The sequence below is a fragment of the Sphaerodactylus townsendi genome, linkage group LG04, assembly GCF_021028975.2.
Source record: "Sphaerodactylus townsendi isolate TG3544 linkage group LG04, MPM_Stown_v2.3, whole genome shotgun sequence".
NCBI classification, from domain to species: domain Eukaryota; kingdom Metazoa; phylum Chordata; class Lepidosauria; order Squamata; family Sphaerodactylidae; genus Sphaerodactylus; species Sphaerodactylus townsendi.
The window spans coordinates 59,019,923-59,036,778 of NC_059428.1; the positions used below are offsets into that span (position 1 = coordinate 59,019,923).

General features: G+C 44.7%; 1 long non-coding RNA gene across 3 annotated transcripts in view; it reads left to right on the forward strand.

Moving 5' to 3' along the window:
• LOC125432102 overlaps positions 1-16,856 on the forward strand; it is a 296,614-nt gene that overhangs the window by 113,308 nt on the left and 166,450 nt on the right. The gene's annotated exons all lie outside the window — the stretch shown is intronic.

Genomic DNA, 16,856 nt, shown 5'->3' on the forward strand with positions numbered 1-16,856 from the left:
TTCTAATAACAATGAAACCCATGTTGAGGCTTAATATCTATTAATTTACAACATTCAGTGTACATAAGTACTAAAGGAAAGTCTTATACCAATATTTGTGCAGTGCTTAAATGAGAGGCAACAAACCAAGAATCTGTATAGTGCTTATATTAACATAAATATATTTGTCACAGTCAGCCTTGTATTCAATACATATGAACAGGCAACATTAGACTTACATCCAGTATAATATTTAGGCAATAGGCAAACAAACAAAAAGCTAACTATTACGCTGTTCCATAAACTTCACCAGAATCTGTCAGCAAATATGCCAGAACAGTTTCTGATGTGGAGAAAGACAAGGGCACTTGCTTTCATCAGAGAATCTTCTTCCTAAATGCAGAGCAAGCCCCTTCAGCTGCAGTTCAGAAGGAAACAGAAATGCTGGTTATTAGACGCAAGGACTTCAAAGGCGCACATTTCTCTGGAATGCACCAACCACTTTCATGTTCCCAAGGGTGTCCTTCCGTACTTCAGACCCCTCACACGTGGCCTGGAGATCTCCCAGAATAACAACTGATCTCCAGATCATCCCCTGGAAAAACGTAATTGCTTTCGAGGATGGACTGTATGGCACTTGGATCCCTCACCTCCCCAAATTCTGACCTCTCCAGGCTCTACTCCAAATCTCAAGGAATTGCCCAGCCTGGAGTTGGTGAGCCTACTTACAATATTATGTGTGTCTGATCAGTTTCTTCGGCAATATGCAGAAAACTACAAAGCACTTTTATTTTGATTTATATTATATATTTGCTTTCTTTCTTTGGTATGGTTGTGCACTATATTCTCATTAACTGTGATTACCAACCACCACAGAAGGGTTGTGGTTCAGTGGTGGATTACATGCTTTGTATTCAGAAGATCTTGCTTCAGTTGCTGGCATCTTTCAGCTGATTAAGGATTTGGGGTAACAATATTGCAAACATAGCTTTAAACTAGATGAGCAACTTACAGTGTAAGACAAATGTTTACTGGGTGTTTTTGTCTATGGTTTGGCATCAGGAATTTTTAACTGTGTGAAAATACGTTTTATTCCGAGCCTATACCAATCCAAACCAATACCTTTTATTGGAATTAAAAAAAAAACCTTAGTATACAAGAAAATACATAATATAGTAACAAAACTAATAAAACTATATAATATAAAATACGATATTGTCTCCGCAAGGTTTGAACCAAGAATCAGTTGTTCAGTGAGTATACACATCAGGCTCTTATATTTAACTGTGAATGTTGTTTCATAGCAAAACTCAAGAACCTTGTGCCCTTTTCAGTTACAACTCAAGACCTGCTATTTAATAACAGGCAGATTTTCTGTTTGTACATCCTTCTTTACTGACCAAAAATGGGCTCATCAAGGAATGTCTAATAGTGCTGCAAAAAGAACCATATAAAAGTACGTGACCAACACTTTCTACAAGATTTGCCAAGCACATGTTCTTTCCTGATAGGGAATTTTTGAACATCTCCCTAGCATAACTGGCAATGATAAAACATTACACTTTGCGAGTGACAGCACTCTGCGGCTGTTGGGCAGAATTAATTGGTGAAAGTATTTGGCCATGCTAGCTGCACTAAGGGGAATTCCTAAAATTAGAGGAGAACAAAACCTGTTGGCATCACTAATTAGATTCTGATATTCCTGACTGAATAGTCTCAACTTTAAGGTCCGGAGAATTTCTTTGGCAGGCAACATAGCCAAAGATTCTAATGAGAAGTATAAAGATAATTTTTTCCCCTCCATCCAAACCCAACAGTCTGAAATTTGCAAAGTAGCTAAAGCTTGATAAGTATCCTTTGGGTTAAAGCAGAGGCGAATCCAGAATTTGAAAGTGGCCAGCCATTCTCTGGTCTCTAGGAGATACTGGCCAGTCTTTAAACATAGGACAGAATAGGGCATGCAGTATGATAGACCCAAGGTTTTAACTGATCGATTCCAAGCACCCATCCATAATAAGGTACCATAAACTAATTGTTGCCTCACCTTGACATTAGAGGCCTTTATTGCAGCTGGTACAAATTTGTAGCCATTGTTGTAAAAGAAGCGGAAGATGACTGAGACACTTCCAGCACAGGCCAAAATTGCTAAGTCCCTATGCTTGGCCCATTCTGTTCTGTGGTGGAAATACAGTCCCAGATATTTGAAATATTTCTCGCTCAAGGGAATTACAGTTTAGGGTCCATCTACCATTTAGGGTCCATGCCCTTGAGAATACAGTATCTTGGATTTCTCAAGATTCAAAGAAAGGCTATTGCTGGCGCAGCAGGCATTGCAGCTGGCGAGGTGATGCTTTAGACCCACTATTGAGCATAAGAGGACTGCAACATCAGTATATAATAAGATTGAGATCTGGGCTTTTCCTATATTTGAACAGTGTGAGCTTAGATCTTTCAGTGTGGGTGCAAGGTCATTCAGGAAAAGATTAAAAAATACAGGGGCCAAAACAACCCTGTTTGATACCTCTGTTAATGGAATTTTTTGGGGTGAGCAATCCAGATTGGGTGCATTTGATTTGGCAATCAGTATTCCTGTATAAAGATTTAGTAAGAATTAGGAGTCTGCTGTCAATGCCCATTCTGGCGAGTTTTTTCCGTAACAAGGTTCTCGAAATCAAATTAAAGGCCCCCTTTAGATCCAGGAAGGTGGCGTACAGTTTTATTTTTGCCTTCCTGCTATATTTAGATATTAGCTGTTCAAGAATTACACAGTGGTCCAATGTGGATTTACCCTTCCTAAATCTTACCTACTCAGGGCCTAAGATCCTGTTCTGAATGTTCCATATATTAAGTTTGTCAAGTAGATGTTTAGTGTATAATTTTCGTATAACTGAAAGGAGTCTAATTGACCTGTAATTTGATGGTAAAAGATGGTCTCCTTTCTTAAATATTGGTACTACTACTGTTCTGGTCCAGGCAGATGGCATTAACCCAGATTTATCAATGGCTGTTCATAGAGATGCTAAGAGAGGGGCCCACCATTCCATAAGTACTTTAAATATCACTGGAGGTAGAATATCAGGACCTCAAGATTTGTGAGATTTGATCTGTTTTTGATTAATGTTTTTATCCCCTCGACTGTAACCAGTGGCCATTCTGGAATGCTCTCAAGGGAAGCGTCCTCCTGATGTCTTAATCTTTCACTTTGTGTATTAAATACATTCTGAAAGTATTGGTACCATATCTGAGGTGCAATGTAAGACACTGGATAGATTTTCAGTCATGTAGTACCTGAAATTATTGACCAAAATTGTCTTGAGATTAGATTTTACTGCTTGAAGAAGTTGGTCCCATTGAGCATTAATGGTTTTTAACCCTGATTTCTTCTATTCCATGAGCAAGTTGTTTCCTAAGTATAAAGTAGTCAGGTGGTAGACTATTACATCTTGATTCCCTGTAGTTGGTGTAAACTTCACGTATTTGCTGCTTTAAAACTGCACTCACAATCAAACCCTATGTCTGAATAGCCTTTGTTCATCTTTGTGTGACAGTCTGAGTATACTGCTAATGAGGCAACAGTGGACAGTGTCATCTCCTCAGATAATTGAATAATCTGTTCTGGTGCATTAGCCTGCATTATCTTTGATCTAGTTTCCATTAGAACTTAAGAGTGCAGGAGACTTAGCCTATACCCTGACTTCCCTGGTCTACCAGGCTGTGACCCTAGGCTACCAGAATTTTATCTGGCTACACAGATCAAAACATGATCAATTAAAAACTTTTATGGTTTTTCTCATAGATCTACCCTAACTTCTTCTGTTGACCAGATGAATTAAAAAACTACTTACCGTATATACTCATTTACAAGTCAACCCGCATATAAGTCGAGGCACCTAATTTTACCACAAAAAACTGGGAAAACCTATTGACTCAGGTATAAGTCAAGGGTGGGAAATGCAGTAGGTACTGGTAAATTTAAAAAATAAAAATATATACCAATAAAATTACATCAATTGAGGCATCAATAGGTTAAATGTTTTTGAATATTTTTTTCAAAGAAAAACAGTAAACTAGCTCTGTAAGTAGAAAAGAGGGTCAACAAGAACAATATGGTATCAACAATAACTTTAAAAGTACAAAAGCCTTAGCTTTTTTGTAAGGAAGGGTTTTAAACAATGGATCTTACAATAAAAACTGGAATGAACATGCCTGTTCACTGTGACTCAAAACTACCCTGCTTTTTAAAAGAATAGTTCATTATTTTTAGTGTTCATATTTTTAAAATTGCACATGACAGGTGTCATTTTAGAAGGGACATTCACACAACCTATCAGGGGAGGAATGTTTATGTTAGCAGTACCAACATTTAGGAGACCCTCCTGATGATACCACCCAGGTTTGGTGAAGTTTGGTTCAGGGGGTCCAAAGTTATGGACCCTCAAAAGGATAGCCCCATCTACTACTAGTTCCCATTGGAAACAATGGGGGATGGGAGCACCCACTTTGGGGATTCATAACTTTGGACCCCCTGAACCAAACATCACCAAACCTGGCTGGTATCAGGAAGAGATTTTCCTAATGATACCACCCAGGTTTAGTGAAGTTTGGTTCAAGGGGTTCAAAGTTATGGACCCTCAAAATGTAGCCCCATCTATTATTAGCTCCCATTGGAAAAAATGGGGGATGGGGCACCCCTTTTCAGGGGTCCATAACCTTGGACTCCCTGAACCAAACTTTACCAAACTTGGCTGGTATCATCAGGAGTGTCACCTGATGATATCCTGAAATTTTGGTGCCGCTAGTCTAAAAACTGCATCTCCTGGTGGCTGACAAAATAAAAACCTTAAAATATTTTTTAAAATACAGCTGACTCGTGTGTAAGTTGAGGGAGGCTTTTTCAGCACAAAAAATATGCTGAAAAACTTGACTTATACACGAGTATATACGCTATTGGCATTCCTATCATTTTAGTAGAAGAAAATACTTTCCAACATTGTTTCCAACATTGTTTCTGTCCTAGACGAAAAATAGTGAGTATTTCATTTCAGTATCTTGATGATAGACTGTAAGAAAGAAGGCATTCTTGTGATTGCAGATGTGAACATAGCAAAATTATTTTAATGACATTAATATACACATGTAGTCAGGCACCTAGCCTTAGTCCAGGCTAGTCCAATCTCATCTGATCCCAGAAGTTAAGCAAAGTCAGCCCTGGTTCGTACTTGGATGGGAGGCCACCAAGGAAGTCTAGGATTGCTGTGCAGTGGCAGGTAATGGGTAATGGGTATTTTGAGTGTATTTTGCCTTGAAAACCTTACAGGGTCACCATAAGTCGACTGCAGCCTCGCGCCGCTCGGGGGTTGAGAGACTGTGACTTCTTGGCAAAAAAAAAAGCAAGGAAAGAAAAGAAAAATCAGGCACCTTATTAAATTATCACACAAAGAAAATCTTGCTACCACTTTGGAAGTAGTTTGCCATTGTCTGCTTCTGAAAGAATTGTGCCTGGCCTTAGGTCACCCAACAGGCTTAATATGGAGTGGAGATTACAGTTTGCTGCTCTTAACCATTATACTACACTCACTCGCATCTGTAATTTAGAAAGGAAAAAAGAAATGAATGAACTGGAAAATACAGAATTGTAGTATACTATGTACTATACAACATTCTAAAAAAAAGAAAACATACCACTGTTAAATTCCAAATATCTAGGCCCTTTCCGCACTCCCGGGACTGTTTGCATGGACGGTCCAGGGAGGGCAGCAGGCGGCGGTGCAGCCTTCGCACAAGCTGTGCTGTCGCCGAACGCCTACCTTGTCTCCTGGCTTCCGGCTCGTCGCAGAAGCCAGGGGACATGACCCCGCAGTTTGGAGTGATGGCTCTGGAGTTGCAGGCCGGGGGGGGGGGTGTCCCCTGGCCTCTGTGACAAGCCAGAAGCCAGAAGACAAGGTAGGCATTCGGGAAAGGGGGGGAAATGGCGCCTTCCAGCTGCTGCCGTTTGGAAACAGCAGCCTCGCGCCGCTTGGGGGTTGAGAGGCCGCCACTGCTGCAATGCAGTGGCGGCGGCCGTGTAAACCCCTCCCCAGGGAAGCTGTTTTTAGCGTCCCTGGGACACTGTATTCTGCCCATGCAGAAACAGCCATAGTTTCATTTCAGAAACACAAATGAAAAATATCTGTGGGACAATTTGAGAAGCCCTTTTGGACTGTCAACTGCATAAAAACTTAAGGAATTTTTTTTTAGGAATATAGCAGCATTTCACCAAAGATTGAACAAATGTGAGCTTCTTGATTCTTATTAATGGACCAGAATTCAACTGTTACTTTTGAAGTGGCAAATTTTATATTAGCGGTCTCTGATCAATGGTTATCTATTGCTGATAGTGCTAAGTGAAGATTATGATTAATATCTAACAGTTACTTGTAGTAATGCACCGCTGACCCAGCAGCACCGTGGTCGAGCGCTGGAACACCTACGCTCCTACGGCCTTCTGGTCGCACCGCACCCCCACTCCTCATCCCCCTATGAGTCACGGGTCATGAACTGTCTGGCTCAGTCACCGGGCGCAGGGACAATGGTCTTGCCCCCAGGTGAGGATTAGGCTCAGACGCTTACGCTCCTCTCCGCACGTAGCCAGGTGAGATCATGCATCACATGATGATCTCCCGACCTCCCGCTCCCGGAACTCCCTCCGTTCCTCCCTTCTACACGCCCCCGATAGAATCACAATAACATGTGCCAGGAACCCTTGCAGCGGGAGACTTCGCTAGGAACACGGACCTCAGCGCTCCGCTGCTGGCGATCTCCGGATGTTATCTCGGCGTCGTCTGCGTTCTTGCGCTGACCCGCGTGGGTGGAGCTACAAGCTGGTGCGAAACCGAAATCCTCGAACCTCCACCCTGCTCACGTGCGCCTGGGAAGGGCCGCCCGGTACCGAAGTCCAGCTGGATGTGCCATCCAGGGACCACCGTTTGGTATCGCCTGTCCTCTGGATCGGCGCATCCAGAAGACTTCGCGTCCTAGGACGCACTCTCGTCCGGCGGAAAACCGGTGAGAGTATAGGGAGCTTGCAAAAGCAGGGCTTATGACAACAGTTAGCGAACTAAAAGCGTTAGCGAAATCGCGGCAGGAGTCTCCATAAAGGGAGCTGCGCAAATTGGTTGAGGAGATTGAAGCTCAATGTCCCATGAGTACCCAGGGGGGACATTGAATCTTAAGGACTGGGAAAACATCGGGCGCACTCTTAGCGCACAGAGCCTCGTGGCGCCGATGTCACTGCTACTGGCGTGGAGACAATGTTATGTAAGCCATCAGCCTGCGAACCTATGGCTCCCTTGCTGTAGGCGCCCTCCTTCGATCTTTCACCTTCAATTTCAACCCGGGTATACTCTATCCGCTAAATTGGGCCTTGTCCCTCCTTCTGCCCCTTGCTCCTCCGGCCCATTTCAAATTCTCCGGCTCCAGCCGCCCCTCCTGCTCCGCTAGCCCCACGTTTTCCGGCCACGCACCTCCCGTCCAGCCCGCGTATTGGCCTTGAGGTTTCTACAAACTCTACGCCCAGGCGTATTAGCCACGATCTGCAAAGAAAACCCAGCGGAGAGAAGCCCGATGCCGATATTCACCGCATTGCCCGTCCATTTCACAGATACGAGGGGAGGATGGCATTGTTCAGCGGGTTGGTCAGTACAGCCCCTTAAGCTATAACATCTTCACTGAAGGCTCCGCCAAAGCGTGCGGGCGTAAAGTCACTAGCCTCATTAGAGAGGCATGCTAGGGCAATGTGAGGAATCACTTAATGGTTCGGACGACTGGAAGACCACCTTCCGCGCATGCTCCTGGAAGCCCTGCACAATTTGTGGTCTGGGGCGAGTTCCGCCAGCAATGCTTTAGCAGGGCAGCCGCCTCGTGGCGCCTACACCCGCCCGCGCAACTTCACGGCCGATGCCTTCAGTAACCCCAACAATCAGATTGTCCTGCCTGGGGCCACCCTTACGATGCAAGCCTCTGAGTGCGCTTACAAAGGCGTTTGTCAAGGTCCCCAATTCTGGCCAGCCACACAGAGCTTCTCCGCCCATGCGGCAAAAGCCCCAAAGAGCCCTATGCCCGAGGTTTGTGAACAGGCTCCAGGAGCTCAGAGGCGGGTAGATGGCGAAGGCCCAAAGCGAGCTCCTCATGCGCCTGCGCTGAGAGAAGCGCCTCCCGCGAGTGCCGCCAGAGCAATCACGGGCCTGGGCAAAGACCTGAACTGGCGACATGTAAAGGCTTGCCAGGACATGGGGATCTTCCGCCCACCAAGCTAGCCTCCTGCTTGGCGGCACTCTCTCTCACCGCCAGGGGACAGCCTCAGGATGATTGCTTTAACTTTCGCGGCAGACCGGACACTTCGAGAAGGGAATGTAGGCAGCCGATTGGGGGGGCCTATAACCCGATGGAGGTCCTCCCCAAGGAAGGCCGCCCAAGACCGGTGCCTGGTGATGCCAGAAGAGGCTTCCATTGGAAGCGGCCTTTGCCGTGTCCGGAAACTTCAGCCAGGAAATGCTCCCCAGCCCAGGACAGGAGGAGAATATTGGAACAGTTGAACACCAAGGCCCATGCCCAAACCGCCCCCCCACTGCGTGGCATCTGCGCTCCACGTGCACCCAGCCCATCTCCTTCAAGTTCCCCGCGAGGTCCTTTTGTGGCCCCAACCCAGTATGATGCGACCCCCATCCCTCACCGGGACTATTGGGCTGGTGCTGCCTAAGGCCTCCGCCGCTGAGCAGGGAGTGTTCATCATTCCCGGTGTAATCGACTCCGCGCGCTAGGGACCCAGATCCACCTCCCAGATCTGGGCGAACATCCGCAGGTGAGTTGCCCACGGAACCAGCTGCGCTGCTGATCCTCCTGCCCCATCGCTGCCAGCTGCCGACCCAATAAAGGCTGACAAGCCCCGGCAGCCAACAGCAAGCAGCCAGCACCACCATCGCTGGCCGGTGGAAACACCCGCTCGGAAGCTCCGCCCATTACCTGGAGCTTGCTATAGGGGATGCATGTTTGGGGCCTGGTAGACGCAGTGGCTGATGTGACTGTCATCAGGACAGCCCGAGTGGCCTGACCAGTGGCGGCGACCCGAGGCTACCGCACATCTGGGGTAAGAACAAACCCGGCGAGGGCGGACATCCGCCAGCTCAGGTCCACAGCCCAGGACTGGGCGACAGCTCACCGCGATGCGCCCATCGTCTTGGACATCCATGTTAATCTCTGGGGAAGAGAGAGACCTCATGAGCCAGGTCAAAGCGACCCTTAGTCTGGGATGGATAAATCCATCCGCGCCAGATCACTAATCCCGGTGTACCTCAGTGCGCCCGAGACTTCCGCGGGAAACTACCCCCTTCTCTCTTTTCTTTTCCCTCTATCTTTCCAACTAGCAGAAGCGGAGGGCCAATTGGCTGACTTCTTCCCTCCCTGGATTAAAATCTGGGCCCGTCCTGATGCCGCCAGCGCACTGCCAGGACAGGCCCCAGTTTAAAAGGGCTGCGCTGCAAATTCACTCACAAACCAGTTTGGAAGTAGCCTCCAGTGGTCATGGTATTATAGCACCATCATCACTTCTAAGGCGGCTTGGCGAAGCAGCCTTAAGGGTGGTTTGGTATCTCCCAAGATAATTCGATCACAAAATTTTAGCACCATCCAGCCCCTGCATTGGCCACCAAGGTCCGCGGTATACATTTCCTTACAAGGGAAAAACCCCCCCCTCTGCATGTGGAGTCCTCTGCCTTCCAACAGCCTGAATGCCTTGTTCCCCTGGCAGCACCCATCCCCCCAAAAGGCTCAAAGCCCCTTCGTGCTACTGATTAAGCATGCATACCCTGTTTCCCCAGGGTCATACCCCTGCCCTCCCTGTCAAATAATTTTAAGAAAGGGGATAGGCGGCCCCAGCCAAGTGCATTAAAAGCAACAACTTCGGCTACCGCGCGGTCTGCAAAATAGCCTCACACATTAAACTCTTTCGAATAAAAAGCTTCGATCTTGATCTCCCGCCACCAGCTCTAGAACCCGAGCCTGGGGACCAGCCTCCTATAACCTGGGGAAGGGGTTGTGTTTCAGTCCTTATTCCACCACAGGCTCCTACTTGGTTTCGACTAAACCATGGCCAGACCCAGCCCATGGAATGAAGCCAGGAGAAACCAACCTTCATCCAGAGATGGAACGCATCTCTCTGGAAGGATCCCTTGGCGGCCTCAGCGAAGACGCCCGGCCTTCGGCCTTAGGCGGTCCAAAGACCGGATGACCTGGGGAAACATCAAAGCAACCGCCAGCCAGCTCAGAGCTGCTTTCGCTAAAGCAAAACCCGAGACACCGGGGAACCTCTGTGCCGCTCTCTTTTGCAGTCATCACCGCCAACTCAGCGGCCACCATCCTTTGCCTGCTCTGCTGCCTCCTGCCGATGGCAATCGGCCACCCTATTGAGCTTTTCACCAGACCAACATCTGGGAGCAGTTTGCTGCGCTGCCAGCACGTCTCATCTTTCTGCCTGGGCCGAGGTACCTAGAAGTCGGAGTTTGCTAAGCTCCTGCTCCCGTTTGCAAAGCCCTGGAGACTTCCTTACGGAGTCTGGTTTAGAATCCCTTCATGAATGCCTCATCCATCAGGTATTCCATGGCTGACTGGGGACCCGTCGTCAATCCCCTCCGGCGGTGTCTCTCCTTATCACCAGACTATGGCTAATCACGCAGGTCAACACCTGCTTCGCATCGTCGGCGTGGCCAACCAAGGAGCCGACCCAGGCCCATTAAGTCGGCTCGGCCAACTGGAACTGTCGCATACATGGAGGACATTCCCCGTGCCGAGACATCCTGCTCCCTAAGGGCTGGTTCTGGACCTCGCGGGGAAAAGAACTTTCAACTACATCCCGGCCCGGCTCTCTACGGGACCTCTGCTACCTCAGCCGCCTCACCATTGTTCTACCTCAGGCTCCGCCCAGGAGCCGAACTGCCAGCGCGCCGCTCACGCTCTCTGCCTTCGATCCCTCCTGCGAGATGACGCGGTTGCCCTCTCCACGGCGAAATGTCGCCTCCCTGGCGGTTTCCCTAGTGGGAGTCCCTGGACTTCGCCCTCTTACAATGCTAAGACTATTGGCGGTGGCCTGTGCCCTTCTGAAGTCCATCAATTCTACCTCCACATCCTGGATGCCTAGCCTCGAGGCAACGAACCGTCAGCGACCTAGATAATCGTGCAGCTATTGATTTACTTGTTGTTATTACATCACCAAAGGTTGTGAGAATGTACATAATATGTGTTGTTTTAATCTCTCTGATAACTCCCAATTGATTCATATGAAAGTCGCGTGAATTGCAAAGGTTGTATCCAGTCTAAAAGTATGATGTATTGCCCCGGTGGTGGTCCAGCCCTCTGGAGCTGTGGCTGCGGGGAGGATGGTTAAAGATGCTATGTACAGCTCTGCATTGGTTTGATTGTATGCCTCGCCATTGGTCTTGTTTAGTTCAATGTGTATCTAATATTGCCTGTAGTAAAAGCCCCTCGACTTTCCCCTGCCAACCAAGTTCTAATGTTGCACAAGCAGCTCGATCCTTTCGACCAAACAGCGGAGAGACAAAGCGTCCCCCTAAATTGCCCCTCAGCATTTTAGGCCTCCTTCTAAAATGTAAAAAAGAAGGAGGAGATGTAGTAATGCGCAGCTGACCAACAGCACACCGTGGTCGGCTGGAACACCTGCAGCTCCTCACGGCCTTCTGAGTGCGCTTGCCCCTCCCTCATCCCCTGAAGTCCACGGGTCATGAACTGTCTGGCTCAGTCACGGGCATAGGGACAATGGTCTTACCCCAGGTGAGGATTAGGCTGGGCGCTCACGGCTCCTCTCCGCACGTAGCCAGGTGAGATCATGCATCACATGATGATCTCCCGACCTCCCGCTCTCCCGGAACTCCCTCCGTTCCTCCCTTCTACACGCCCCCGATAGAATCACAATAAAAGGTGCCAGGAACCAGCACGCGGGAGACTCGCTAGGAACACGGACCTCCGCGCTCCCGCTGCTGGCGATCTCCACCGGATGTTATCTCCGCGTCTCGTCTCGTTCTTGCGCTGACCACGTGGGTCGACTACAGTTACTTCAATGGGCTAAGCATTATATCTAATGCAATTATTTTAATTATGCCCTTAAAGGTTGTCTTGTCTTGTAAATTTGAGAAGTCTCTCTGCATTTGGCATTGGACAGCCACTGTGGTATAGTGGTTAAGAGTGTTAGACTTGTATCAGGGAGACCAGAATTTGAATCCTGACTCGTGTAATAGAAGATCACTGGGTAATGTTGTGCTCAGCCTAACATAACTCAAGGGTTGTTGTGAGAATAAAATTAAGGTGAACAGAATTATGTAAGCTGCTTTTGGTCCCCAATGGGAAGAAATTCCAGCTGAAATAAAGTAAATAAAAATAAACAAAAATTTCAGTGGGGAGTGCCATAACATTAGGAAGTTATTTTCTTATGATAAGAAAAGCCTTATAGATTATTTTCAACAAACCCATTAGCAAATGTAGTGTATAAAATCTTGTTTTATAACTTACCAGCATATGGTTCCCCTGCGCTAACAAATTTCTATTGAATTTCCACTGAATATACAAACATCACAATCAAGTGGAAAATCTTTGTCTGGACCAGTGTGAAGGTGGTCTAGTGGTGTGGGCTTTCCTAGTGCACTAGGAAAGAGAGATTTCCTGCATGTAGCATATCAGCAAATCAAGAAAAAGGCTTCATTGAAATCTTCACAAGTTTTGCTGGTGCACAAAGATTTAAAAAGGAAAAACTTGGGAGCTTTCAAGCAAGTATGTTCTAGTTTTTTTGGCCAGGAAGATTTCATGGACACCAGCATTGCATCAATGAGCAATGTCACTTATGGCGAGAAACCAGAAGTGATGTTATCATGTTGGAGGCATGATTCACCAAAGATGATGTGTGATTTTCTTCATCCTATTTTTTGGTTATGTGTATCAGATCCAAGAAGTTTGTAGCCATTTCAGAAATGCCAATGTCATTTAATTCCAGTCAAATAACCAGAGATTCAGTAAGGGCTGGCTCACTGTTTTTGCATTGTGTTGAAACCACTTTAAATATTACTGCTTTATTATGACAATGTTTATTATACTGATGACATATGAAAGGTTTGTTTTGTCTATCGTATGAAAGTTCTGCAAACATCCTACAAATTTCTTTATTAATATTATGCCTCTTGTGGGCATTTTCATATGCGATTCAGCAGTGTGTCTCCTGGAAGAAAGCTACTGATCTTTTGTGCCAGGGCAGGCATCCAGGATAAATAAAGAAACCCACGCTTGTATTAACTCTAGTTCTACTGATAACTCTATTGATGTAACCATTTTGAGTTTTATCATTTATATGATTATTGAATTCAAGAACAGAAGATTTCCAACTCCACTGAAGTGCCCATGTGAATATAGATATGACACTTTGCATGGCCTAAGGTTTTAAATTATGGATAAGAGATTTCAGTTGGCCTAAGGTTTCAATAATATATAACAGAAATGAAATGAAAGCAGCTGAAAACATATTACTTTACCAAATCTTTCTACTCTAAAACTAGATATACTGGCATAGGATCCAGTATGCACAGGATTATTTCCTCTCTACAGCATCAGCAAATATCTTTTAAAAGCCATTTTACATTTGTGAGGGGAGCTGCAGAGTGGACTTTTCTCAGGTGTGAAGGAATGTCACTTGAAGTAAATGCTATCTCCTTGCACTGGCGTGTGTGTGCATAAGCATTTTTTTAATCTTCTGGGGGTGGGTGTTTCCCAGCCCGTGATATTTAGAGTTCCTTACTTTTGTTAAGCCTTTTGCACCAAACCTCATCCTCCCCAGACTCTATCACCAAAATCTCCAGGGATTTTTCAACCTGAACCTGGCAACCATAGCATATTGGTTGGGTGACATATGGTGACAGATCTATGAGGCCAGAACATCTGAAAGTAAATATGTGGCTCAAAGTGTTATTTTGTCTATTTTTAATACACAGTTTTGATTAATGAATGGTTTCAAAAGAATGCATTTATGTACTCAGAATGATAGATAAAAAAGTTAATATTAAATTTTAAAGTGAGGTGTTTTTTGCTACCTGTCAGACTTATGGAAATATGTTATATGTTAGAAGTTTTTCTTTAAAAAAAATCTTCACTGAATATCTCATGAACATCCTATGTATGCTTAAGCCTCAGCCTCTCAGTCATCTTTGTTTATTACAATAGTGCTGTTGAAGCAAAGATAAGACTCCAGGAAGTGCCTCTCAAGTGTCAAAAGCTTCCAATGTTGGTTTTTTTGTGTTTGTGTTCAGCATTCAAGGTAATATTTTTATTGTCAGCCAGAGGTGCTGCTGAAGTCAAGTAATTCTTTGCTATTCATTATCACTTTGAGTGCTCTTAAGGGACCTTGGTTTCCCTGTAATTCTGGGGAAGATCAATTGAGATAATCATGAATTAATCCCACAGCACTTGAGTTTTGTTTATTGCTTTCTTTGTTATAAAAGTTACAGATATTGAAAGAAGGAAATTATCCTATACACTTTCATTTTATTATAGTAATCAGTACATGAAGCAAACAGTAGTTGTATATTTAGCATTGTGCATTAAAATGTATATTTATAATTATCAAATAATTCACCATAGTTTCTGATTTGATTGTGACCTAAATGGTGGTGGAATATAGTAAACACCATCCATTTTTAAAAGTTCAGCACAGTGATCTATAATTATGTATGTGCTTCCAATTTAGTACATTGCTCAGTGGCACAAGAGCCACATGGCATAGTGGTTAAGTGCTTGCACTGCCACTCACACGGTCAGGAGTTCGAGCCCCCTGTGGGTCAGATATCCTGGCAGCTGGCTCATGGTCAACTCAGCCAACCATTCCTTGGTTGGTAAATGAGTACCTGGCACATAACTAGGGGGTAAAGAATAGCCGGGGATAGCAATGGCAAACTACCCCACAAAAACGGCTTGACTATGAAATCACTGCTTGCAGTGGTACCCCAGGGTCGAACACGACTGAAGGGGAAACTTTACCTTTTCAGTGGTATAATTTCCAGGGTTTACTTCAAAAGGAAATATTTAGGAATGGCTTCTTATGAATTTGTGTGAATTTCATCTGCTTTACACAAATTAGAATTCTGGAGACTTGCTGTTCATGTGTTACTTTGAATAAATTAATTAAAACTAAAACTGTCTTATTTCAGTAGAATATTTATGGGAAAATCTTACATTGCAAATATATTGCAAAAAGGAAATTATAGTTCATTTTGTCTCTAATATAACTCTAAAAATAATACATTCAAAATAAAAAATATCCCAAGTGTCCAATAAACCCAAATAATTGTTTGATCTGTAGATTTTCTGAAGGGAGGGTGCACAGCACAACTGCTGTATTTTGCAGTGTTGAAGATGTTCAAGCATGACCTCAGCTAATACACACCTGGGTATGACCTGAGACCCTGGGTTATCAGATGTTGCAAAGATCCTGCAGGCACCTCTTAGACTGTATACTGCATCCCATTGTGGGAAGTTCAAGAGCACCTTTGTCTGTTACAACAAAAATAAACATGAGATTAGAAGCATCATTAAGTTTTCCAATTTATTCCAGCAAAAGCTTTTATGAACTAGAGCCAGTATCTTCAGATGCAGTGAGGAGGTCCTCATTATGCAATCAATTATATGTATGGATATGATAACAAAGAAACAAAACAATCCAGTCACTGGAGTGTTGTGTGCTTTCTGGACTGTGTGGCTGTGTTCTAGTAGCATTTTCTCCTGACATTTTGCCTGCATGTGTGGCTGGCATCTTCAGAGGATCTGATGGTAGTGGAATATAGTAAACACCATCCATAGGCAATATAGGCAACAAACAATCTCCGTGCCCAGAAACAGCATCTAGACTCAAGGAAAGCAGTCAGACACCTACATGCATTGGCAATCCACAACCCCTGTCTATTCTCTGTAGGCATAAATCATTGTTGGGCTGATTATGCCCCCAAATCCCCCACACATTTTCTGCCAGATGCCATGTCCTACCAGATGTCATAGGCAAGTCAATATTCTTCATCCTTCGTGTACATGCAGAAATCTGCAATATGAGCAAGGTTACTTTGATAATTCTCATAGATTATTTTGTTGAGAGATATATGAGACATTTTTCATGCTGGAAAACACGCACTTCCTTAATTATAGTCTTTAATCAATCATAATATTTTTATTTACATGGAATTTTTTGGGGGTATTTTGTTTCAGTTTTTAGGGTCATGGCATGTCAGTGTTTCCAACATTATCTTGAATAATGTTGGTTAGGATTTTTGTACAACAGGGTGATGAGGATACTGTGTAAGTCTGTCTTTTACATCTATTGTTTTAACTGAGTCAAATTCTTATTCAAGTTATCTCAGTTCAAAATGCTATCTCTGTTTGAGGCCTTGTGACAGGAAACAGCCTTCCCCCACTTACTGTACGAAATGGAGAATCATTGTCTAAACAGTTCACAGTTATTTTAAAATATGTGTTTCAACTGCTGTTGTCCTTTGACCCTTTTTATATAGAAACTTAATTATAGTTGGCTAAACTGGTTTGGAAAGAATATCACGGTTTTGTGCTGTTAGAAAATTATAGAGCCTGCATCCTGTGTTCCGATAGTAAACAATGCTACTAGTTAAATTAAAGGAAAATAAAACTCCCATTGTCCATAGCAACAACAGATTTATAAAATAAACTTTGGTTTAAAATGTATGATGTAACCAGGCCACACACCTCAGTGGCCAGATCTTTTCTAACGAAAGCTACAGCTGGCTACCACTTGAAACTGGTAAAAGGCTCCTAGGCCACTACTGCCAAGT